This window comes from Podarcis bocagei (genome assembly GCF_964188305.1).
Source record: "Podarcis bocagei genome assembly, chromosome: 1".
Classification (NCBI taxonomy): Eukaryota; Metazoa; Chordata; class Lepidosauria; order Squamata; family Lacertidae; genus Podarcis; species Podarcis bocagei.
The window spans coordinates 70,706,296-70,732,677 of record NC_138125.1 but is presented as its reverse complement, the minus strand read 5'-3'; the positions used below and the strand labels follow the sequence as shown (position 1 = coordinate 70,732,677).

The window sequence follows — 26,382 nt, the reverse complement described above, 5'->3', positions numbered from 1 at the left end:
TCTAGGAAATTCAGTGAGATTCATATTTTTTTCCACTGAGCTCCATAGGTGAATTTAAATTTTGAACCTAGATTTCCAAAGTCCAGTATTCTACCCAGAATACATATATTTAAATACATTAATAAAACAAATAATACAATGAAATAGGCTGTGAAATTATGTTCAGATGACTTCTTCATTTTTAATAAAAAAACCTTAATACTTACAGTATTTTGGCAAATATGTGGTGCCTGAAAAAAACAAAAAACAGTTCTCTGAATGGATTCTGCATTTTTCATGTCAGTGTAGCTTGTATTGGTGAATTGTTCTGCTTTTAGACCATTCCAGCAATATAAGGCTTCCCTAGCATCTGAACTGACAGCTAGCCATTTGGATTCAATGCTGTGGTGTTTTAAAGTTTGTGTTATACACAGTTAGAGTATACTTATACCCCTTTTTCTATTCAGTGCTGGTAGGTTCTGAATCAGATTTGTATTAAAAAAGATTCATGGGTGGGAACAGTTAGGAAAACCACAAATAGCTTTCATCTCTGAGTTGAAATAACACGCTTATAACTTTAGTGATAGGATTTTATTTTTTTTAATGAGAAAGTGCAGAAGGTTGACTAGAATCACCTTAATTGCTTTAGTTTAATGGTATATTTACTTCAGAATTAGTTTAATTTTAATATATACGTTAGCAGAATAACTAATGGTGGGTAAGACAAAGGCCAAATCATTATGCATTATCATGTCCTACAAAGTTCAGTGAACTCTGTTAATTCATAAGGGTGTGACACATGTTTACAGAGCCATGAATCTATAATCAGTAAATACCATGGGTTAGCACTATGTAAACACTGCTTCTGTGCAATGTTGTTCATGGCAAAATTGTCACTCTGAATTTCATTAACCATTTTACTTTAATCATCAATTTCACAGGCATAAATGAGAAGAGAGTTATAAATCATTTTGAATGCAGAAAATTGCTAAAGAAATGAGGAAGTATTATCAGTAATTACCTTTGGTTGTGTACAATCAAATAATGAAAATTTCTATACTCCAAAGTGATGGTGGCTATGAGAAGGATTTTGTATTCATTTTAGGATCTATGATTCTGAAGCGTGTCCTGTTGGGTTAAACTGGACTTGCTTTCAGATAGTTGCACGTAGGATTATAACCTTAATATAGCCACTCCTATCTCTGACTGCGAGATTCTAGGCATGGGTGCCAACTATGCAGGGCCCTGGGTGCCCTAGCACCCACAAATTTCTAAATGAAGGGGCTGCCCCCCCCGATTTCCCTTGTGGCATGGCCCCACGATGTATCCTCACGGGCGTGCTGACTCCACACATGCACACATGCCCTGGGTACCAGCTGTCGCAGGGGCAAGGTGGCACGTCTGATTCCAGGGGTTCCAGGCACTTACCGAGGGTTTTATTTCCTCAGAATGAGGGACAGTGGAGACTGTGGTGTCTTTATGATATTTTATTTATTTGCTTATATATACAACCTGAGCCTACAATGGAGGGGCTCACAGCATCAACACCCTAGGGGGGGGGTTTACTTCTCCAATAGCTGCATCCTTGGATTCCAGCAGAAATCAAGCATGGCTCTGTCTCTCAGCTGCCCAGCTTGCTTCTAGCTCCTAGCTCACACACTGCAACTCTGGTTTTTGTCTTTCTAACTACCAGACACTTGAGGAAGCGGGGCCCAACCATTGGCCCTCTGGCACAAAGCCACTTCCTTTGTTACCTTAATGAGCCATACTTAGGCAATTTTCAAGAACTTGACTGGCTATTCCAGCAATTGAATCCTTGTTGAATCCAGGAATTAGAAGGCACTCAGGCATACAGCCCCTCCACCCAAACTCACAACAATGTACAATGGAAAATTTTGCTATTACATGCTTCAGGCTGCTGTAACATACCTTCCCTTATTTCTCCAATGGAAATAGAGATATCCTATTTAATAATAATAATAATAATAATAATAATAATAATAATAATAATAAGTATACACCACCCATCTGACTGTGTTGCTCCAGCCTCTCTGGGCGGCTTGCAACATATATAAAAACATAATAAAACATTACATTTTAAAAAACTTCCCTATACAGGTCTGCCTAAAGATGTGTTCTAAAGGTTGTATAGTTACTTATCCCCTTGTCTCAGGAGTTGCATAACTGCATACCCTCCAGTGAAAATAGGGGTGTCCTAAGGAAAAGTGGGACATTCTGGGATCAGATCAGAAACTGGGATGGCTTTTGTTAATCCAGGACCGTCCTTGGAAAATAGGGACACTTGGAGGGTCTGGGTGCTTTGATCTGCCTCCCCTCCCCTCCCACGCTGCCTGCTGTGTGTGAAAGAGCTGTGGTTTTATTGGTGGTTTTGCAGTTCATCAAGCCCTGCTAGTCTGGTGATAGAGGATTTTGGATTGCTTCCTAAAGTCGCAGTCCTGTGCACCCCTGCTGAATACCTTGTGCCTTTGCGTGGCAATTCCCGCCCCCTCCCACAGATGGAGTGAATAAAGACACAGGACACCAGAATTTAGGTTAATGGGCGAAAAATGGCCACAACTTTATAGATTACAGGTAAGAGCGGTATTGGCTTTAGGCATTGGCCCTAACAGACTATCCGGTCTAACCGGGAAGGGTTAAGCACCAACAGGGGGAGCCCCCGAGATGCACATCCCTAGGCACTCCCCAAGGGGTTACCGCTCGGGAACGTGCTTTAGGCCCTAGCCTTCGGCCCTAGCAACGCCCCCCGGAGTCCTTTAAGGAACTACCCTTCTAGATTTGGGGGACCTCATTTGCATAACAATACCCCTGCCAATGCCTAACCGCCAAAACCAAGGAGTTGTGACGTTTTGCTACGAGGTAGGCGAAAAAACCAGGTGGCTTTTAAAATACAGCCAATTAGCCAAATGGAAAAACTCCTACCAGGCCCCTTGTGGCGACCAGCCAAAGCCCATAGCAAAGTCCGAATGCATACCTAAAGGGCGGGTGGGTGGGAAACCACAGCTGCTGCAAGAGCGAAAAGGGGCGAGCCAGGGCTGCCCCGACCTTAAGTGCCCCTTGGTAATCCTGCCCCTGCCGCCAGCTGATTGGCTGGCGCTGTAGGGGATGAATATTAATGGGGGAATCCCTGAGTGTTGCGGGGCTGGCGCCAGCCCCGCAAAAGTGTAGATGGGGGCGTGAGCCCGCAATCCCCCCTCCTTAGGTCGGGAGTGGCTTTCCAGATGTCAATGGACTATAGCTCAGAGGTGATGGCAGCCAAGGTTCAGCAACACTGGGAGGGGGGCACAGACTGTGCACACTTCTCTGGGCGCATGCCCCATTGAGCTTAATGGCACTGCTGGATAGACATGCTTAGGACTGAGTGCTGGAAAGCTGCTGGAGAAGAGACAGTGAGCCAGAACCTCTGTGGATTTTCATATGGAAGGACAGGTTTCTTCCTGAGTTTGTTTCAAAAGGGCTTTTGCTTTTCAGTAAGAGAGCCCCTATGAGCTACGGGCTTCTTGCATTTTGACAATTTGCTCTCATAATTCACATCTCTTTTACAGTAATGCTTGCTCAATTAATAGTAATTTTCTTATTTTTGAAATGAAATATATTCATCATGCCCCATATGCAAAGAGAAACGTTCCTTGGGCCGGCATGAGGGAATTTTCTTCCTTCATAAATGTTTCATCTACTTTATTAAGCCTCGTGCTTTTCGCACCTTGCCTGCATAAGAATTTTTTTATTTGAGAGATTTTTCTGCTATGAACTACAGAAAAGGAGATGCATTAGGCATAATTGCCAACTGGGTATTCACTCACAATCATTCCAAATGACTCTGTGGTCTCGCTCATGGCCACTGGCAAAGCTTTAACAGCCCCAGAGAGAGGAAGGGACCAGCTTGAGCGAGCAAAACCTTCTTCCAATGCATGTTGACAGAAAAGAGAACTTTGGAAACCAGCTGTCGAACGCATCTAGGAAATGTTGCGGACAAACCCCTTTGAAATAAAGAGGAATTACTCAAGAGCAGCTTTCGTTCAGTAAATGAAGCTTGTGCAAAAGCATGAGCTCTATTATACAGCAGGCTTAACGTTAAAATTACTTCATAAGATTCTGAAGCCTAGCTGTCTTCATTTTCATATTAGAGATGATCTATACATTCAAAGTCACTTGGTACAGGCCTTCCTTGAATGTCCACCTTCCTGATGCAGATGCTCTACACAGTACCACACCCCTTTGCACTTACATCATCTATCAGGATGATGGCTAGATTAGAAACCTTTCCCCATGGAATGGGAGGGACACAGTATTAGGGTGTATACATTCCAGACATTCAAAGCACCTCCTCCAGAATCCTCTTACCTGTAGTTTACCCCTCACTGAACTACAATTCCAAGCACCTTTAACAAACTACGGTTCACAGGATTCTCAGGATAGGGATGTACTTTGGAAGTGCTTTAAATTTATGGTGTGTATGCACCATATGTTGTCTAGCTCCAGTCTTCTGCTGGTCTTACTTTGCATCTAGTCCCATTCATACAATTGCTGCAGAGATGGGAGCTTGAGCTGGGAATGCACTGTAAAATGGCTTTCCTACGTCCTTGCAAGTTCTTAGTATTCTCTAAGATGCTGCTAACTATAGCATCCATTGATTCTTTAGGTCTCATCTGCTCGCTTTCAAAAGGATATCCATTTCTGATGAATTGTTGAACTAGGAATCTTAGATCACCGGTGATGAGAATACTACTGCCTAAAAGGTAAAGATGTTTTCCTCCTTCAGATTGCTATGGAGTATGGTTGCCAGCATGCAGCTTGTAGTATCTTTGAATATGCAGCTGAAGCAGGAGTTAAGAACCTTAGAATACCCCTGCTGGAACAGATCAAAGGCCTATCTACTCCAGCATCCTGGTAGACTAATGGCTAAACAGAGGTCCAGCAACTGGTACCCAGAAGCATGCTGCCTCTTTTCATGGGGATAGCACAGAGCCATCTTGACAAGTTGCTACTGATAGCCTTTATTTATCTAACTCATTTTTAAAGATGTCCAGGTTGGTAGCTATATTGTGATAGTGAATTCCATAATTCAATCATACACTCTTACCAAGGAGGACACACTTTTATCTTAGGTCTTCCCAACATATTAGCTATATGGAATAACTCTGGGTTCTGGTATCAGAGGGGGATAAAAACCTGTTTCTAATCACTTTCTCTATACCAGACAAAATGCTATAAAGATTTGTCACCTTTTCTCTAAATTAAAAAACCTCCAGATGGCATGACCGTTCTTCATGAAGGAGTTGCTCTAGCCCCACAATCATTTTGGCTGCTCTTTTGTCGCACCTTTTCCAACCATTACAATGCACTTTTTGAGATGTGATAGCCAGAACTGTACACGGTATTCCCTGTGTGGTTGCACCATAGATTTGAAGAAAGGCACAACCATATTGGCAGTTTCCCAGTCAATCTAATTCTTAATAACTGCTGTTCACGTGAAATTCACTTCTTTTTTTCACAGCAGCCACACACTGGGTCGACATTTTCATTGAGTTATGCAGCATGATCCTACGATCCATTTTCTGGGTCTGCAAGCTCACACCCCTTCCCTGGATACGAGAAGTCATATATGAAAATGTTGAACAGCACATGATGTAGAACAGAGCCCTGTGACACCCCACTCTGGTTTGACACAGAGCAATTAATGAACCATCGTTGGGTACAGATGGTCAATCAGCTGTTGATACACCCAACAGTAGTATTGTCCAGCCCACATCTTAGCATCATATTAAAGACAGCATTATGGGAGACTTTGTCAAATTTTATGCAACTTTAGTATATGCGTGTTTGTATACATTACTTGCCTTGAGAACTGAGAACCGCATTGTAAAATTTCAAAGAATGGCTGTGTTTCAGTTCAGGTGTTGTTTGGGAAAGTACACCCCCCTTTAACTGCAAATGGAAATGTATTTCACCCCCATCCCTAGACTGGTAACACAGCTGTTAGTTATCCTTACCAAGAAAGTTTACTTTACAGTTTATATTGTGAAAACCTTCCCTTCCCAGCTCAGCTTTGCTTTAGCTTTTAGTCTAAATTTTGCACCTTGTAACCTTTTATTTGATTCCCTCCCATGCTTTATTGCTGGGGCCTTGGCTTTTAGTTACTCTCTTCTCCTGAATGAGATTGTACTGCTGCTTTCCGTTACCGTCGTATAGGTTTTTAATTCTGTTTTATTGGAGTGCTTTTACCATCTGTGAATCACCTTGAGCGATTCACTTAGATTTTTTTCTAGTAAAAAATAAAGGAAAAAAACCTTTGTTTGGTTGGGGTTTTTTTTTGGTCCTGTTTTGCAAATTTCTTTGCATCTGTAACATTATGCCTTGTTTGGCACTAAATTAAAGGACATGGAAGATGGCCATATTAAGTCATATTCTAGCATTTCACATCTCTTATCTATCCTCTGCATGTCCTCACATAGTTCTGCAGAAGCTTATGTATGGACACTGAAATTCATACAATTCTGAATATTACTGTTCATGGTGATTCTGAATGTTAATGTTTACCAGCTGTTCTTAATCCCAACCTGTATCCATTCATCTCATAAATCTGGGGCATAATAGCAATTTGGTAGCTAGGCATTTGGAAGATTTGTTATGCTATAATCGGGAGGAAAGCAGCATTGGCATTAATGCTATGCATCTATTAAAGGAACATGAGAAGCAAGTCTTCTTCTTCTTCTTCTTCTTCTTCTTCTTCTTCTTCTTCTTCTTCCCTAGAACATGGCCAGTTCAGCTAACCACTTGCCATATGATGAATCATAGAGCTGGAAAGGACCATGAGGGTCATATACCCAACCCCATGAAATGAAGGCATCTCAGCTAGATCATACATGACAGATGACCATCCAACCTTGGCTTAAAAAGAGGCCACCTCCTCCTGAGGAAGTGGTGGTTCCACTACTGGACAGCTCTTACTGTCAGAAAGTTTAGTTGGAATCTTGTTTCTTGAATCCATTGGTTTGGGTCCTGGCCTCCGGAGAAGGAGAAAAGGAACTTGCTCCATCCCCCATGTTATAGCCCTTTAGATATTTTTTTTAGGATTTTGACATTTTCAAAACTGCCTAGGATAGGAGCCTAGTGAAGGCCAGTGTTTGCACAAATGTGTTTTAATCATTGCAATAGGTAGAGTATACAGCATTCTTAGCATTAATCCAACCCTAAATTTGTTATTCAGATCAGATCAGCCCAAGTGCCTTTCAGTTTGTAGTGTGCTACCCTTATCCCCAGGTAGATACCTGTCTTCTCAGCCTTTCATAAAGTGTCGTGGATATGAATGGCATCAAATAACTAAGTAGTAAGTTACACAGCAAAGCAATGGCCAAAACCAACCAATGGTCTGTAATGTGACCTCCTACTGATTTACTCCATTCCATAGCACTGTTGCATTAATTGGTGACATTGCCATTAGAATTTCCGTATGACAATGAGAAAAAGGTGCTTTAGAGTTCTCTGTCTTCTTGCAGAATCTATGGACAGCTACATTAATCAAATTACAACATTATAAATGTGATATAATACTGTAACACCAGATGGCGCTCTTGTGAGCTTTACAATGGTTTTTAATGCAGCGTTTTCAGAGCATTTTTATTAGCTGTGTAGATCTAGCCTAGGTATCTTTGAAGACTGTGCAGAGGTTCATCCAGGACTTTTTTTCCAGCCGAAACTCGTCGGAACTCAGTTCCTACACCTCTCAGGTGGCTGCCATTGCCATTATAAGAAAACAGGGTGGAGTTCATGGTGAGTTCTGGCACCTCTTTTTCTAGAAAAACAGTACAGGATTCATTCCATTACAACTGGAGCTGGATCCTATTAAGATATCATCCAGCTTGTCATCTTGTGGGACACATTCACTTTATGGACTTGTAAATAGTCAATTGTAAAGCTACTGTAGAGTTACTGGACCATTTCAATACAGAATAAGGAACACACTCATTTGTCAGTCAATACAGTTTATTGAAGTGAAACAAAGAAGTTCATAGTATACGTAACTAAACCACCCTTTTAGTCTGACATGGGCATCTTGTGAAGGCACATGGGGAATCTTCTGGGGAATTAGAATGGCAAAAGAAGACCTGAAGAATGCCTGTCTGAAATGCAGTTTTAAAGGTAGAAATTGGGAAGGTTGTGTACCACAGAAAGAAAGGATGGAAGAAATTGAACAATTGCTCGGTAGATGCTATGAAAACCAGTTTCAGAAAAGAAAAGGAAGTTCACATCTGGCTCTCTATTCTCCTCACACGCTGCAGATTTACAATGCCATGAAATATAGATAAGGGAAGAGAGTTATACTCTCTTGTTAATGGCCGTTGCTTCTCAATAGGGAAGACAGGCCTCTTTTGGAAAAAATTGATGTGGGCTTCTTAACCTTCACTTCAGGCTTTGTTGTGCTGTGTGTCACGCTTCCAGAAATGATACCACCTTTAGTTTAGGGACAAATTTCTCCCTGCACAAACAGGAATAATCTTTAGAGGATTGCTTGGGAGGGTAGATACTAAGCACAGATCTATGATCCTCATCCATTTTTCAGATTATTAAAATTATTCAAGGGCCTGATACATGGAGCTTGTAAACCTATTCCACTTCAAAACATTTATACACCAAATCTGTCACTTTTATTGGTAAACACTAAGAGATAAAGGCATTGACGAATAGCAGTTTGGAAAAGAAACCAAAATATAGTAGTAAAATCCCTACCCTTGTTCTGAATTGCTGGAAGTTTGATAAACTGTTTCTAAAACTTAGGCAGTGCCTAAATTAAAGTTTAGTACACTCATATTTTGACATGAAATATAACAGACAACATTTCCCAGGACAGATGATTCAGGTTCTTTTTATCTATATTATCTATTCTTTTTATTTATTTATCTATCTTAAAAATTAAGTTATGCACTGATTTTCATTTGTACGTTGATACATCTCAAAGCAGTTCACAATATATATAAAACCATCAAAATCAATAAATAACAACAGCTAAAATACGCAGACAGTAATATCATTTCAGCAGCTACAGCAGCCAGAACAAAAAGCAGGCATACACCTCAGTATCAGCTGTCAGGAATGAGCCAGCTCCCAGTGAAGGCTTGTAGCCAATGGAAGAAAGCAGCCAGGAACAGAGAAAGTTAACTTTCATGCAGGGTGAACAGCAGCTAGTGCCAACTCCCCTGCCCCTTGGAATACCGGGTGATAAGGGAATGGCTGAGAGCGGGCTGGGACCCAGCCAAAGCTCTCAGGAAGTTCAAACAGGTGAGAACAGAGATGGAAGTAGTTTGTCAGAAAGGGAGGAGGGGGGAGCTGATCCAATCCCTCCTCAGAGTCGGCTAAGGGGAGGGCTATTAGACCGGAAACAAAGCAATAGACATAAGACGCGAAAGTTCTCCATCTTCTGTAGAAACCGGAAGCGATCTTCAGAAGGGTCATCTTGATTGATGATGTCTGAGGCTGTGTTAGAGCCCTCTGGAGCTATCTGTTTGTTTTGACAATAAATCATCCCTTTTAATTAACTACGCTTACTGTGTTATCAAGCTGGGAACCTGGAACCCTGACATCAACACTCATGAAACATGATGGCAAAGAAAAAGGGGCAGGATTCAGCTAGTGAGTCCCATCAGTGGAAGCCCATGCAAGGGGATCCATTTGTGTAATGGGACTTCCCTCCACCCACCCTCCCAAATTGGCTGGGGAGGATCAAGAGACTCTCCAGATCCACACACAGTGGGAGGAGAGTGCGAATTGTTTCATCTGGCTAGTTGAAATGCTTGTCTTGATGAAACGACTGACATGGTGTGACACTGAATTCCTCTCAAGGTCTTTAACAGTCTTTAAAAACAAACTGCTGCTTGCCTGATCTCTATAGGAAGCTCAGTCCACAAAAAAGCTGGGATATCAATGTATAGTATATCCAGAAAATATAATCACACTCTCAGTTAAGTAGCGGGTGTTTTTCTGCTGCAGGAGTGGTTGACCTGTGGCCTTCCAGATGTGGGGCTACAACTCCCATAATCCCTGGCCACTGGCCATGCTGGCTGGGGCTGATGGAATTTGGGAGTCCAAGAAAATCTAGTGATTCACAGTTTATCCTTTTCTATTGCAGTTAAGCCTACAGACTTAGGCCCTTTCTCAAATGTATGGCTTCTGAAGGAGCCTGGCCAGCAGGGACATGGACCAGTGGGTGTGCTGCTGTCTCCCATTGTGTATTCAGTGCACCTGTGAGATGGGTGTGTATGTACAGCTCTGTAGTCTTTCTTGACTGCTTTTTACCTTACAGCCGACTGAGTCCAGCTTCGATTCTCTGAACCTTGGAAACTTGCTGCACCTTCAGGCAAATAGGGGTATGGGCTATAATGGGTTGACCTGGTTTGTGAGTAGTCCTCTACTGATGGCACCTTCTTATAGAGGGCTCATAGCTTCTTGGAATGCAATGGCAAAGAATATATAAAAAAACCAACACCCCACAGTATCCCTGCTGTAAGATTCTTCATGAACTACCCAAGAAAATCTTAACTGCTTTGCAAATTCAGTAAAAATCTATAAAGTTTTAAGAAGTAGATGTTAGATTATGTGATGTGACATATTTTGATTGAGTAGTTCTTCCAAATGTCTCTTGCTCATGCAAGATATATGAGACTGCAAACAGGAGGAGGAGGAAGAAGTTCAAAAATTAAGGAACATAGAAAAGGTCACCATAGTAAAGTTTACTACATCTTTCACAAAATAAATGAGATACTAAAATTCTGACACCTTAAATTTGAGGCCAAAGATTGAAATAGAAGCCAGAAGGGAGCTGCCACTATGTAATAGCAATGAAAATTGGAAATTTGCTCAATGTACTTTAACAGCTTCACTCTAATTTGGGTTATCATAGTAGTCAATGTCCATGGCCCCTAGTTGTGAGTACCAATGTACTGCATAAATGCCGTATCATGTTAAGGGTGCTCACAAGACCCCCAGCATGCATAGGTGTGTGCGCATTGTTGCAGGCAGGGCCAAGAGGCATGGTCCGGCTGTCCTCTCCAAACATTGGATGTTTATGTGGAGGGGGTACAAGTGAAGAGACCCATCACATGTATGTGATGGCAGTATGTGTGTCAAGTTGTGTCGGCGTGCATGTGTGGGCCAGGACCAGTGGTGTTGTGAAGCACCACCATTGTGGCTAATACTCTGCATTCTCAGAGAAAAGTACCAATATATGGTCTGAAGCTGCCGTGTTGCTGAAGCGAGGCTAACCAGGTCTGGATCTTGTCAGTGCCTTGATGGAAGCATCCCATTTCTGCCTAGGAACCATAAGTAATGCTACCTTGGGTTCTGTTCTTGAAGAATGATGGATAATAAATATAATAAAATACACAACAACCCACCAAATAAGATAAACAGAGAAAAGGAAGGTTACATTAGCAGCATGCATGGCTAAGGGTTACACCGCCACTTTTTCTTTGAAAGATTCTGTAATGGGTTTGAGTTACTCGTGCGTAAACTGTCCCCGTTAGGGAGCTTAATTGCCTGGGTTAAACCGTCCTGACTGCACAGCCCATCTCAGCGTGGCTGCCTCAGTCGCTAGCAGAATCTGTCTGTGGGCGTTTCTTAAACCTTTTCCAGCATAAAAGCTGTTTGACTCCCAGTCGTCTCCGCCTCTCACTGCGCGGGAGTCTTCTGCGCAGGGAGGGCGTGGGTAGTGGAGGACCAGTGCTCTCCTCACTGATGTCCAGGGAAGAATCCCGGAGCTCTCCCTCCGCTTCCCCCATTTGCCCTCCTGGATCCCTGGTGTTACGCCGATTTCCTTCCCCCTCTACCAAGCTGCGTCTCCCCCTGGTGCTGGTACCTTCTCCTGCAGAATCGGGGAGCCTCTCCTTCTCCTTTCGCTCTGATGTCAGTTCCCTGACAGATTCCAACAAAAATGTCACATAGTAGTAAAAACTCTTTATCAGGCTGGGTATTAAGTGAAAAGGGAAGGGGAGAGGGAAACTGGCTTGGTATCGAATCTAACAATGTCTGCATTGGTCAAAAATGCAACTGGAGGTCTTCAGTTCCTTGAGAGATAGGGACCCCAGTAATCTATTTCAGTAGCTGGCCTAGACCAATGGTAGTCTAGAATAGGAAGAGCAGATGGGAAACCTAAATGAAATAATTATGTTCATTAAATATTTGTCACAAAACCTATGTGTTCTGTTAGTGATGGCAAGTAGGGGGTGCAGTTATTCAGTTATTCAGCTTATATTCCCCTTGACATTGAAGCATTAGACAGAAGTACTTGGACATAAGATGACATTAGGTGGCTTATGAACCTAATATAACTGTGTTATTTGGAAGAAACAGTTAATAACCTTGACTTACAGCCCAATTCTATGTTATGTTTCCTCAGAAGGATATCCTATGAGGTTCAGTAAGGCTTACTTCAAAGCAAATGTACTTAGGAGTGCAGTCTCATAGTGGTAAAATTATTTACAGCCGCTAACATATACAGTGGAACCTCAGGTTGCGAACGTGATCCGTGGGGGAGGCACGTTTGCAACCCAGAGCGTCGCGTCTGCGCACGTGCGTGATGTGATTTGGCACTTATGCGCATGTGCGAGCACCGAAACCCGGAAGTAACCTGTTCTGGTACTTCGGGGTTCGGCGCATCCGTAACCTGAAAACACACAACCCACAGTGATTGCAACCCGAGGTATGACTGTATGTAGTATTATGCTGAAAAATGCAAATTTATACTAGGTTTAGGTAGGGGTTATGCAATATATATATTTCTTTTCTATCACAGAAAGTCCTGAAGTGATTTATAACCAAAGTAAAAATGCAGTAACAAAAACAACATAAACAGGTTAAAACATAGTCAGAATACTATCATTATTATAATAATATTTATTTATACCCCACATTTTTTCCTTACAAGGACTGAAGGCGGCTTACAGATAAAATAGAAGCAGCTAAAAATGTAGAAAAAAGAAAAACAATAATTAAAAAACAATTCAATTTACAGAATTAAAACTATATGTAAATATAAATGATCTGTTAAAACCATACTGATAAACACAATTAAAAAACAGCATGGCACTAGCTTTCATTAAAAGCAGTCAGCGGAAGGACAACAAGGAGTGGGCAATCTAACTTCTCTAGGGAGGGAGTTCAAAGCCTGAGAACAGTCACTGAGAAGGCCCTCTTCCCTACCAAGGGTGCCTGTGACGGGGCAGGACCGAGAAAAGGGCTTCATATATAATAATTTATAATATAATAATAGTTTATTATTTATACCCCGCCCATATGGCTGGGTTTTTATATCATAAAAAGGATCATCCCCATTATAACCACCTCACTCAACCACAGATGAACACCAAAACAAGGCAGATGTCCAAACACTGGTACTGCTAAAATGCCTAGGAAAACAAAACAGTTGGTACCACACTGTGGAAAGTATTCCCTAGACAGGGGGCTACTACAGAAAAGGCCTGTGCTCTCACTGCCGTCCTTTGAACCTACATTGGCTTCCAATATGTTTCCGAGCACAATTCAAAGTGTTGGTGTTGACCTTTAAAGCTTCGGTCCAGTATACCTGAAGGAGCGTCTCCACCCACAGCATTCCGCCCAGACACTGAGGTCCAGTGCCGAGGGCCTTCTGGCAGTGCCCTTGCTGCGAGAAGCAAAGCTACAGGGAACCAGGCAGAGGGCCTTCTCAGGAGTGGTGTCCAGCCTGTGGAACGCCCTCCCATCAGATGTCAAAGAGATAAACAACTATCTGACATTTAGAAGACATCTGAAGGCACCCCTGTTTAGGGGAGTTTTCAGTGTGTGACATTTTAATGTATTTTTAATCTTTGTTGGAACTGCCCAGAGTGGTTGGGGAAACCCAGCCAGATGGGTGGGGTCCAAATAATAAATAAATAAATTATTATTATTATTGTTGTTGTTGTTGTTGTTGTTGTTGTTGTTGTTGTTGTTGTTATTATTGCATCACACTGTTTAACAAATTCTGATTCATAAAACCTATCTAAAAATTAACATTTTTTTATCAAGACCTTTCGCAACTGTATTAATTGTTAAGTGGACAGGGCAGTGACTAGGAAAGGGAGTGTCCCTGCATGTTTGTCTTTGGAGACCCTGTCCCCATAGGGTCACCTCTGTTATTTACCAACACAGCCCTGGTCTCTCTGTGGCCCTAGATTGGCAGTTGTCCCCACCACTCTCTCAAGCTGATTTGCTGGGCTTGTTAAGGTTTCATATCTTTGGGAATGAGTTGCCCCATTTGTCAGGAAATAACACACAGATACACGATAACGTCAGGGACATGGGTGGCGCTTTGGGTTAAACCACAGAGCCTAGGACTTGCCGATCAGAAGCACGTCAAAGTGCAAGTAGATAAATAGGTACCGCTCTGGCAGGAAGGTAAACGGCATTTCTGTACGCTGCTCTGGTTCGCCAGAAGCGGCTTAGTCATGCCGGCCACATGACCCGGAAGCTGTACGCCAGCTCCCTCGGCCAATAAAGCGAGATGAGCGCCGCAACCCCAGAGTTGGCCACGACTGGACCTAATGGTCAGGGGTCCCTTTACCTTTACACGATAACTTGCAATAACGACTAAACGGCTATATTCCAAAAACTTGTGTCCTGCTTTTAAAATCATGGCTCTTGCTACACCCTGTGGTTTGAATGAATTTTTATATGTAACTATGCAAGAATGGTTTTTGAATTTTGTTTTGTTTGTCTTTATATTTTAGGTTTGTTATTGCTTATGGCCAAATAAATATAATTTGCTATCGTTACTAAATAAATTAACTGAGTACTGGATACAGTTTGTGATGTGCTACAAAAATAAGTTCAAAAGAAACTTTATCAGTGTTGCTTTTATTTATGCTAAATTTTTTGGTTGTTTGGGTATTTGTTTGCTATTTTTTATTAAATATTAATAATAAAAAGAACAATGCGCATTAAAAAAGGATTTTAATATACAGCAAGGCATGCTAATCTGCTCATCATTCCAGTTTTTTAAAATACAGCATGATAATTCATTCTTCATAAGTGTTGTGCTAAATGTGCCCTTATCTGAGAGCATAACACTGTCATTTTTAAAAACTGCTTTACAGTCCATAGCCCTAATTCATAGAACTTCAGGTTTTCAGAATCTATACAGATGTTGGTTCTTTCAGTTTATCAAGGCCAAATATACCTATTGAAGAGGGCAGAAAAAAGTTGGATCCCCACACCCCCAGTCAGTTTGGCTTTGTCAAAGTTGTCTATATTGACACACTTTTATTTGTATTTTTGTATTTTGTTTTTTTTATTTATTTTTGCATTTTAAAGACCATAACAACAAAAAAGAAACAAAATACAGATATTTTATCTCCTTTGACTCCCCTCTCCCCCTTTTGTGGATCCTTATGTTTACATTTTCATTCTGCATCTTAACACTAACTCCAATTATGGTGGTACCTCAGGTTACAAACACTTCAGGTTACAAACACTTCTGATTACAAACTCTGCTAACCCGGAAGTAGTACCTCGAGTTGCGAACTTTGCCCCAGGATTACAACGTAAATCGTGCGCCGGCAGTGGAAGGCCCCATTAGCGAAAGCGCGCCTCAGGTTAAGAATGGTTTCGTGTTAAGAACGGACCTCCATAATGAATTAAGTTCGTAACCCGAGGTACCACTGTATTATAAGTTATTTTAAATCCTTAATCAGTCCATGTTTCAGATTTTTGCTACAAATCTAATAAGTGTAATTGTTTACAATAATTTTTCAAATACCTTATATACTTCCCCCATGCTTTGTTAAAATTTGAGTCTTCCTGGTTCCTGATTCTTCCTGTAAATTTTGCCAATTCAGTGTATTTAGTTAGTTTTAACCACTACTCATCCTTGGTTGGAACAGTATTTTCTTTCCATCTCCGGGCCAGCAACATTTGGGCAGCTGTGGTCCCATATCACATGGGCTGCTGATTTTTAAAAATACTGTATCATGTATCACCCATTTGCACACATGAGACACAATCTGGAAGGTGACAGTAATCCAAGCTACACTGTTAGCTCTTAATAATCACTAAAGGATCATCTTCCCAACTGCATTTTGTTTGTTTTTCTAACCATGGAAAAAGTGCCTTGCCCCAGCTGCATTACAGCACACCCTCCAACATTTCTCCAATCCATCATATATAAAAACATTATAAAACATTAAACATTTTTTTAAAAAAAACCTTCCTTATGTACAGGATTGCCTTCAGATGGCTCAGGGGTTAGGTCACTCCATATTCTCCAACATTTCTCCAATGAAAATGGGGACACCCTAAGGAAAGCGAGACATTCTGGAACCAAATCAGAAACTGAGACAGCTTCTCTAAATCAGGGACGTCCCTGGAAAATAGGGACACTTGGAGGGTCTGATTACAGCTTTATATCACAATGTTTCCAAAACTCACTACAGGAAAGGTACAGTGGTACCTCAGGTTACATACACTTCAGGTTACATACGCTTCAGGTTACAGACTCCGCTAACCCAGAAATAGTGCTTCAGGTTAAGAACTTTGCTTTAGGATGAGAACAGAAATTGTGCTCCTGTGGCGCGGCAGCAGGAGGAGGCCCCTTTAGCTAAAGTGGTGCTTCAGGTTAAGAACAGTTTCAGGTTAAGTCCGGACCTCCGGAACGAATTAAGTACTTAACCTGAGATACCACTGTATATGAAGTACCGTATTTTTCGCCCTATAGGACGCACTGGCCCATAGGACGCACCTAGTTTTTTTTGGGGGGGGGAATAAAGGGGGGGAAATTTATTCCCCCCCAGCCGCGGCTTCAGCGTGCCCCACACTCCGGGCAGCAGGCTGCTATTTGCAGCCTAGGGAGCCCTGCGGGAACTCCCGCAGGGCTCCCTAGGCTGCGGAAGCTGCGCAGAGCCCGAAGCTTGGGGCATGCTGAGCTCAGCGTGCCCCAAGCTTCTGGGTGCAGGCAAGCTCTCTGCTAGCCGTGGGAGAGCTGCGCGACATCGTGCAGCCCTCCTACGGCTTGCAGAGAGCTGCACTAAGCCCGAAGCCTGGGGGGGCGCTGAGCTCAGCAGACCCCCAGGCTTCGGGTTCAGGCACCTCTCCCCAAGCCGTGGGAGAGCTGCGGGACTTCGCGCAGCCCTCCCATGGCTTGTAGAGAGCTGCGCTAATCCCGAAGCCTGGGGGGGGCGCTGAGCTCAGCACGCCCCCAGGCTTCGGGTGCAGGCAGCTCTCCCCAAGCCGTGGGAGAGCTGCGCGAAGTTGTGCAGCTCTCCCACAGCTTGCGGATAGCTTCCTGAACCCTGGAGAGCGAGAGGCTTCAGCGAAAGCCTGCATTCGCCCCATAGGACGCACACACATTTCCCCTTCATTTTTGGAGGGGGAAAAGTGCATCCTATAGGGCGAAAAATACGGTAAATTCTAGAAAGACAGTTTCTCTTCTAAAACAGAAACAAAAAATTCTAGAATATTATGGCCCCCTCCCAACTGGTGTTTTATTGTGGTTGCATTCTGTCACAAGTTCTTGACACAGTAATAGTGCATTAGTGGTGAATTTAGTCTGCTTTAGATTGCTCCCCATGTCTACCATGTAATTGCTCTACAGAGGAGCTATAGTGCAACTTGGGCTGCATTCACATGACAGTTTATTCTGTTTTCATGACTTTCTGCTCAATGTTAAGTCCTGCATTATATTTGAACTTTCACATGACAAAATAGCCTCCTCTGAACTATTGTGAAATGTAGCACAAGTTTAGTGCTCATTTCTGTATTATTTGCTTCCAGAAAAACCCAGTTTGTTAATTAATATGGTAGAAACGAATGCTAAAGCTGTGCTTAAATATATTATAATGTGAAAATTAACAGTGAGGGATACATAATGAAAATAGAATAAATTATCATATGAATACAGCCAACAACAATAACCACCCAGAACATTTGTGGTATTTCAGCAGGAAGTTATGAGATATGCATTGATTGGAAATGAAGCAGCGTGACTACCACAAAACTTTTGCAGGGACGAAAGCAGGATTGTGTATGAACACTCCAGCAGTATCATGAGCCCAAATCATCATGAATGCATGCTTATGCATGTCTGGAGAGGCCCTTTATGACCCTGAATAAGTTTGTCTTTAGCACAGCACTTGGTTTTACCTTCTAACTCGAGTGCAAATTTCATGGAGTTAGACTCTGGTCTTGTTTAAGGTGATGCCTAATATTATTGTTTCACTGATAACCTAGTAATTATTTTGCAAGGCCATCAGAACTCCTGTTTCAACACTGGAAATCAATGCTGTTTGAAAGCAGAGTTTGAACTGCCACGAGCAATTTCCCCAATTTTAAAGCTTTGCTCTTTTTGATTTTTAGTAACCCTCCCCACCTCAGGTTATATTCTTGTGAGTTTAGTATTTCTAATGATGGTGTCACCTCCACCATCCTCATCATAGAAGGAGATGTAAGAAAAGCATTGGATTCGGTGAGATCTTGTTGTCCCTCTAAACCGAACCTCTGAGATCCATGCATCACAATATTCATTTACAAATTCAATATTCCCAATTCAGGCAGCCTTATTCAGAGTTTTGACTCAGTCCCCATTAAGATTAATCAGCCTCTATTCCCAAGCTTGCCTTGAAAGATCCAGGGTGTTACATAATCACCTGGAAACTCATTGCCTGCCATTATGTTACACTAGTGTTATGAGACTAGGATGCTGAAAGGGAAAGGAGTAAAAGAGTAATCATCTTTGCAACACTGAAACAACTCATTAAGATCATGGGGAAAAGAAAGCAAAAGAACCAAAGGCATTAAAGCTAATAGCAAAATCCAGGTTGTCAAATGAAGTGTGTTTTTCATTTTAAAACCGTTAACGGGATTTCTGAAACTAGAAATGGCAGAGCGAAGTTGAATTCAGATAAAGTATCACATTTCCGTTTCTTGTAGTTTTTATTTCATGCCACTTTTGCCTTTCTAATTGACACCTGGGCCCTGACAAATTGGGGCTTCTTCAGCTGAAAGCAATTTGCTTTTTAACCCTACCTAGCTATTGCAAACGGATTGGCTTTTGTGCGTATTACTCATGCATTAACAACCCACTGAAAGATGAACCTGTTAACCCTGAACAGAAACTTTTATACATAACTTGGCTGAGCATTCTGTCATGTGCCTCGCTGAAAGCAATAATACTGAATCATTTGTATCCACTCACATAAAAAGGGCAGGGAGTCTAGCAAATGGATGCTCTTGCAAACTCTGGCTGTAATCTTATAATGGAATATATACTACAGAAAGAACCACAACAGGAGGAAGTGTACTATGGCTGCTAAATTTTTCAAACTGATCTTTGCAAGAAACCTTCCTTTACCATTCTCTAAACATCGTTACAAATGCCAACAGAAATGAGTGGCTCACAGTAGAAAAATGAAAGGCAATGGATGCCCTCCTTTTACAGAAAAAAGCAGTGCTTTCAAGATGTTTTCTTATTACAATGCAGGAAGAAAACCAGTTGCTGTCAAACCAAGTTGCAACGTGAAACAGAGCGCTCAGGGTCTTGCACTTTAAACATGACACATACCCAATTCATCTGCATTTTTAACTAATATGATAAGTGATTGTGTGCATCCTCTCCAGTTTTGCATAGGAGTCCGGTTGCAGCCAGGGTGAGAATTGTTACATAAAGGTTTGCCTCAGAACAATTAAAGCAACAGGTGCGTCATCCAAAGATGGAGCCAGACACCACACATGCCTTATTTTCAAGGTACAGCTAGACACACATTGTTCAGTGTATAAAAATACTGTTGTGAGTTGTCCAAAACTGAGTAATTGGTTTGGGAAATGCAACAGGCTGGAAGAGGTCTGCAGGCCAAAATTGATTGCTGGGCCTCATTACAATTTGATTTTAATCTTACTCAATCTTGACCTTAATCTTCTTGTCAAGGAAATCTATTGACCAGACCATCTTTCTAGTGATAAATAGAGGCATTTTAATGGTTTTATTGTATTCTCTTAGTTTCTTCTTGTAAGCTGTTGTGATGTGGCTTACGTAATGAGTGCCTGATCACTTTTTTCCCTACTTGTTAATTCATTTTCATTTGCTTCATTAGACTTTTTAAATAGTGTTATTCGCCTTAGTGTGTGCCTGAGATAAATATTTTGTTCGATTCTGGTATGTTTCGTCAGTTAAACACTAGCTTTTATTCAATGATAATCCTATTAAAGCAATAGGATTGGTAACAAGTAATGTGGCATGAAAAAGGAGTTGTAGTATAAAAATAATAAGTTAAACAGTTCTGGTATTTCTGTAGAAATCCAGTTATCTACAATAGTTGAAAAATGATATCATCCATGCCATCCAGACGTATTTTGAAAGTCCTAGGAGAAAAGCTCTATTTGTGTATTGAGAAAAGAGTTAGGAGAAGTTCTTCAGAGGTTCTGGGTCTGCATAGGTGCAGCATAACAGCTAAATGGGGCCTAACTGAGTTAAACTTTTGGGTCAAATGCTCAAAAGTTAAAACACTGACTCAGAAGTCCTTGGAAAGCTGCCATCTTATATCCTTATTTTAGCTTTTTGGAGATAAGGCCATATGAGGTGGTAGTAAACTTTGTGTATGTGTGGTTTCTTCCCCATCAAGAGTAAGACTAAGGTAAGACTATTGCTGAACAAACCTTGTTTAGATTCCCTGGACTGAGGCAATTACCAAACAGTCTCAAATGTAGCATTCTTGGGAAAGGTGGCAGCTTCAGTAATTCCTGAATGAAATGGAGCAAATTGAAATTCAGTTATCTTCTGCTATATTTACTTGGAAATGTGGTGGCTGCTATGAATGTTTATTATGTCAATTTAGACTGGTGCATCAGTGCTGCTTATTACTAGAGATGTTAGATCTGACCATAGTGACCTTTTGCTTTATTTATACCCAGATTGGAGTATTGCAATGTGCTCTGTATAGGGCTGTCGCCTCAAAAACTGTCAGTTATTCAGAATGTGGCAGCCAGACTGTCAGCTGGAGCTGTTTTTTGGAATTGTGTTTCCCCTTTGTTAAAAGAGCTATGCCAGTTTCTAGTTCATATTTGGACACAAGTTAAAGTGCTAGTTACGACCTGCTCTTCTGGAGAGCATAGCCTTCAACTGTCCAGATAAAAACATGACATCCTGTTTTGGGGGCTGTGCTCTCAAGAGCATGGTGCCCAGAAATGTGTGTTTTGGGGGTGCTGCGGCTCTGCCACACAAGATGGTGATGCCCCAAACCACATATTTTTTGCGCTGTGCGCTTTTGTGAGAGCACGGAGCCTCAAAAAGCATTTTTGGGCTCTATACTCTCACACAGGTCATGTGACTCGCTAGGATGTGCAGCCCTGAATACATGCATCTCGGTTTGGGGCCTGGAGATGTTGGAGGGTATTAGAGAAGCAGTCCTGTATGATTGTTTAATTTCTAGTTAACATGAGGGGTGGTGGTGGTTCTCTTTCATAGTTGCCCTCAGACTGTGACATTTATTCCCCTAGAGAGGCTTATCTCAAGCTCTGCTGATGTCTTTGCACCACTGTGTGAAAACCTTCTTACAGACAAGTCTTTGGCCTGTAAGATTTTTCTTTTTTTATGTTCTCACTCATGCTTTTGCTAAAATGTTGTCAATATGTTATTTTATTTGCTCTTTTGTCATGTTTCAACATAAAAATGAGAAACGGTTTTCAGTCCAAGGGCTAAATTCCCTTGAACGGAACCTTCCAGGGTCACATTTCCTTTTAGGAGGAGTCAGAGGCAAAAGTAGGCCGAGCAAATGAACACATCTCTTAACTTTATACATCAAGCTGCGTTCCAGCTACACAAATGCTTTTGTTTAAGTGATGTTTTCCTTTCCTTTCCTTTTTGTTATTAAAAAAACCTGCAGCTGGAAAAATATTCTCTTACTTTCCCTGCCAAAATTTCCTGTCAGAGGCACTAGTAGCAGGAATTTGATTTGCCCAGAAGCTTTTGGAAAGAGGAGTTCTCATTTTCTCCAACAACATTGTTGAGAAATAGAAATATCTTTTCTAAAACAGTCCTGCATACCAGGCACAAAATATCACAAATGAGTCATAAACCTAGTATATGTTTCTTTCACTAAGAAGAATTCAAAACTTGCTAACTATACTTCTGTAGGTTCAAAAACAAACTGAGTTCTGGATGAGCTATGTCAGAAACAAGAGTTATTACTTCACATTTCAACTGGTGATTGTGACAACCACCATTTTGTAGAATTGTAGCAAGTAGGAGGAGGACCAAAGTTCATTCATGTCAAGAGGAGGACTCCTATACAGTTAATTTTGGAGTAGGATGAAAATGTTTTTAGAGCTGCAGATCAAGTAGAACAGGAAAGATGACAAAGCCCATGCAATTTCTGCTGTTCTACAGGATTTGAATGGTTTTATTTTGAGAATCTTTTGTAAGCTACTTTTGTGAGTCTTTTGGGACTAAAAAGCAGGATATTAATATTCTAAGTGATAAATAAAATCAAGCCAGATAAAACTAGTTCTAATTGGAAATGAGCACAGTGGAAACTTTAGCCACTACCTAGAAAAAACAGTAAATATTTTTGCAGTCCTGAAATTGAAAATCCCTGCCTGTAGCTTTCATTATTATGCTTTATACAAGTACAACACTCTGACAACAGCTTTTGAGTATTATGGGTTGTTTGCAGCTGCATTTGATCCTTCCCAGGCTTAGTTTTTCCTCAGCTTTTTCCCCTTCAAAGGAAAAGAGAGATCTGATGGCTTTTTAGCCTGGGAAAGTACTACAAAGAGAAATGATTCCATTTCAGTCTGCTGATTGTAGGAAGAAAAGCACTTTAGGAAATGTTTATAGCCAACCAAGGAAATCTTAAACCCAGTGAAGCAGGAGCCTGTGAACTCATCAAGGAGCTAACTTTCATAACGTTGATACTTCAACAAAATAGGTCAATCTTAAATTAACGGAAGAATATCTGTCAAGGACACAAGTCAAGGTCAGTTTGTCTTATTTAGAAAGCAAAGGGTCTGCCCTCAAGACTACATGGATTCATTACTCTTTCACACCTATTCTGTCATACTCTCAATCATGGTGAGCAGAGAGTAAACGTGCACTTTAATGCCTGGATTTTAATCCGTTCATGGGTTTCAGAGTATGCAACTAGGGTGTTGCCAATTAAGGCTGGAATCTTTAGGACTGCAGAGACCAAGATTCGAGCTACCACCTAGCCATGAATATAACTGGGTGCCCTTTGGATCACAATATTATTATGAGGAAAACATTCTATTTTTTGTCATATTTTCATCCCACTCTTTCTCTGTTGAAATAGTTCAGGGTGTTTTATATAGTCCCTCCCATTGTATCTTCCCACCGATCCAGTGAGGTAGATTAGGTTGAGATGGTAACTTGCACAAGGTCACACATTGTGGTATATAGCAGTGCTTCTCAAGCTATCTGATGTGGCGGACCAGCAGTTCTCACCCCACCAAAATGTCAGTACCTGAAGCGCCCCATCCAACCTAGGCTGTGATGGAGTTGCTACCAAGTTGTTGGTAGGCTAAATGTTCAGTTAGTCAGTCAAGAACAAAAAGAGTGTCCTGCTGGATCAGTCCAAAGGCAGATCTAGTCCATCATCTTGTTCTTCCAGTGGCTGGCCAGTTGCCTGCGGAAAACTTGAAAGCAGAACTTGAGTGCAACAATACTCTCCCTACCTGTGCACCTCAGTTATTACTATTCAGCGTTAGGCATTGCTTTCCATCATTTTAGGTAGGCATAGGATCAGACTACCCATAAGACAAAGTTATAGGCTATCAACTCTAAGTAGTATAAGTGGTGATTCCAGAAGAAAAAGAAGAATCTTACAGTACATGTTTGCTTGGAAGCTGTTACTTCCAAATTGTTGATAAGACCAGGCTTTCTAACATTCAAGTTTTCTTTTATCTCTGAAAGAAGTGCTCTATTTAGTTTTCAGATCATCTTTGACTCCTGGTTATAAACATATTCATCTCTCCCGCATCACACTTTCCTGACCTTGGTCTTTTGATTGCATTTCCTTATCTGGATTACTTTGAATTCTTGATTTCATTAGCAGATCATCTGAACATGTCAGAATGTGTAAAATGAAAGCAGACTCTTTTCAAAATTCAGATATAGTGATTATGGTTTGGTATTTTCCAGTACAGAGCTTTCTCCAAATACAAAGAGAGTGGGTGAAGGGGAACGACTTGCAAAATGTACCATTATAATCATTTTTACAGATGAAAAAAGCAAAAAGATATTACAGGACTTTTCAAGGGTAAAATAAAAAGCAAAGCCAGGGGTCCTTGTTCTGAGACACAAAGCAGCTATTAAATAACAATTATGTTTTGAGCCTTACTAGTCCTTGAAAAGTTATGGCTCTCAAAGCTAGACTATGAGTTTTATTCAGTTATGGTTCAAGAAATATTATCTTCAAATAACTTAGGGTAAGGCAGGAAAGAAAAACTGATATTCAGTCATATTCTGTTAAAGCTAGTATTATTCTATCCCAGTATCCTAAAACTAGTATTGTTTTATCAGTGGTTCACAATCATCACAATGACTTTGGACTATCCTATTTTCTTCAGGGTCCCTTTAAGATGGATAATCTGAATTTTTAATTTTACTTTAAGGAATGTATTTTTTTTCTTTTTTCTGAGCAGTGGCAGGTTTCTCAGGCTGCCTCCAGACCCTCAGTATTTTGTGGGAGAGTTTCAAGTGCCTACTGGAACTGTAGGATTTCACATTTAAAGTGGATTAAAGTGCTCTGTTTGTCTAGTGGAACAAAGCTACTTTTTAATATAAAAAACCCCCAAACACACTGACATTTGGGGCTTTGGAAAATGATGGGGAAATGCATTGAAAATGATGGATTAATGACTAATGGGAAGATATGTAAGCACCCCACAAGTTAAATCAAGTTGAATGTAGGATGAATGCTGATTGACTGTCTTATAAACAAATCAGAAATAATGCTTAGTAAAGACCTGATACAGTCTAACTGCCACATCAGCTTTGTGCAAGAAAACTGGGATGAATGGTGAATAAATACTGTAGGTTGTCTGGAGGAGCACCTAGTCCTGTTGACTATTTTGCGGCACACAGTGCTAACATATGTTCTGAGCTATGAAAGATATGCTCAATGGGGAAAAAAACTCGGCTTCAGCATAGAGAGTTGGCTTAGGGCAGAGATAGGTAACCTTTTGCTTCCCCCCACACCTGATATTGTCAGACTCCAATTCAGGGATGATGTTAGTCATCATTCACAAACATCTGGAAGGCCACAGATTTCCCAACACCTTAGCGGTAGGAAAATGAGTAGGATATTTCTCCTTGTGCCTTTTGACATTTTCATCCCTTATGGATCCTACTTTGCAGCCTCCTTGAGGGTTTTTGCTTTTTGTGCATCCTTGAACTTGGATCATACTTTTTGCTTGCCTGGATGGAACACAGAGAGGGATGTTTGAGTGTGCATAGAAATAAGCCTAATGTAAGAAAGGTAAAATGAACATGCATTGCTCCACCTACTTTTGATTCTTGGCCTGCCCACTGTGGGCATGTGACCCTGGAAAGTTGCCTAGTGGTGTTTGAGCTGAAGAAGGTTCTTCACTCCATGATATGACTATGCATTTCTTTTAACAGATAGGACAATCAATATGTAGCTGTCAGGGAAGACAGGGCTTGAATGTGTGACAGGGCTGGGAGGACCAGAGGCTGACCTAGGAGAGGGGGCCAGCAATTTATGGGGTTTGGTGCCACCCATGAGGCAAGAGGAAGGAAGGGCGGAAGGAAGGAAGGAAGGAAGGAAGGAAGGAAGGAAGGAAGGAAGGAAGGGGAAGGGTCCAAGTAGTCAGAAACAGAGGAAGGGCCACATAAAATGTTGGAAGAGGCTGCTCAGGCAAGGAGCGGGCCAGTCAAATCCCCACTTTCCCCTGCCCTGCTGTCTCCTAGAACCAGGAGGGGCTTGAAGAAGGAAATGCAGTGATTACTTCCATGCAGCAGAAGTCTCAGGTCGCGTAAACACTTCACCAGATGAGGGTACATTAGCCTGGTGGGTGGGGGGACATAGCCCCACTGTTGCTTCAACTGTTTCACCAGACATGAACCTGGGAAAGTCAAGGCCAACTACATAGACACCAGAGGTGTGTGTGTGTGTGTGTGTGTGTGTATCCAGTATACCTTAGTCGCTGCTGTGTGTGCGCTTTTGTCAACAAAAAATGAATTATTAGCAGTTTGTCTTCTTTGAGTGTGCACAGGACAGTAGCCCTTTGGGCTTTGACAGTCAGTCTTCTTTGGAGTGGCGTACATCTGGAGGCATGGCTGGCACGCGTCCTAGGGGGCAGGGCATGCAGCAGGCGGTGCACGGCAAGTGGCGCATGTCCTGGGGCGTGCGC

At 41.6% G+C, this 26,382-nt stretch overlaps 1 long non-coding RNA gene across 2 annotated transcripts in view; it reads left to right on the top strand.

Moving 5' to 3' along the window:
• Nucleotides 1-26,382, top strand: part of LOC308583876 — a 149,875-nt gene that overhangs the window by 104,180 nt on the left and 19,313 nt on the right. For both annotated transcript variants that reach the window (XR_014006470.1, XR_014006471.1), the window contains exon 6: nucleotides 4,640-4,736. This is a non-coding gene — a long non-coding RNA (uncharacterized lncRNA). The remainder of the gene's footprint in view (nucleotides 1-4,639; nucleotides 4,737-26,382) is intronic.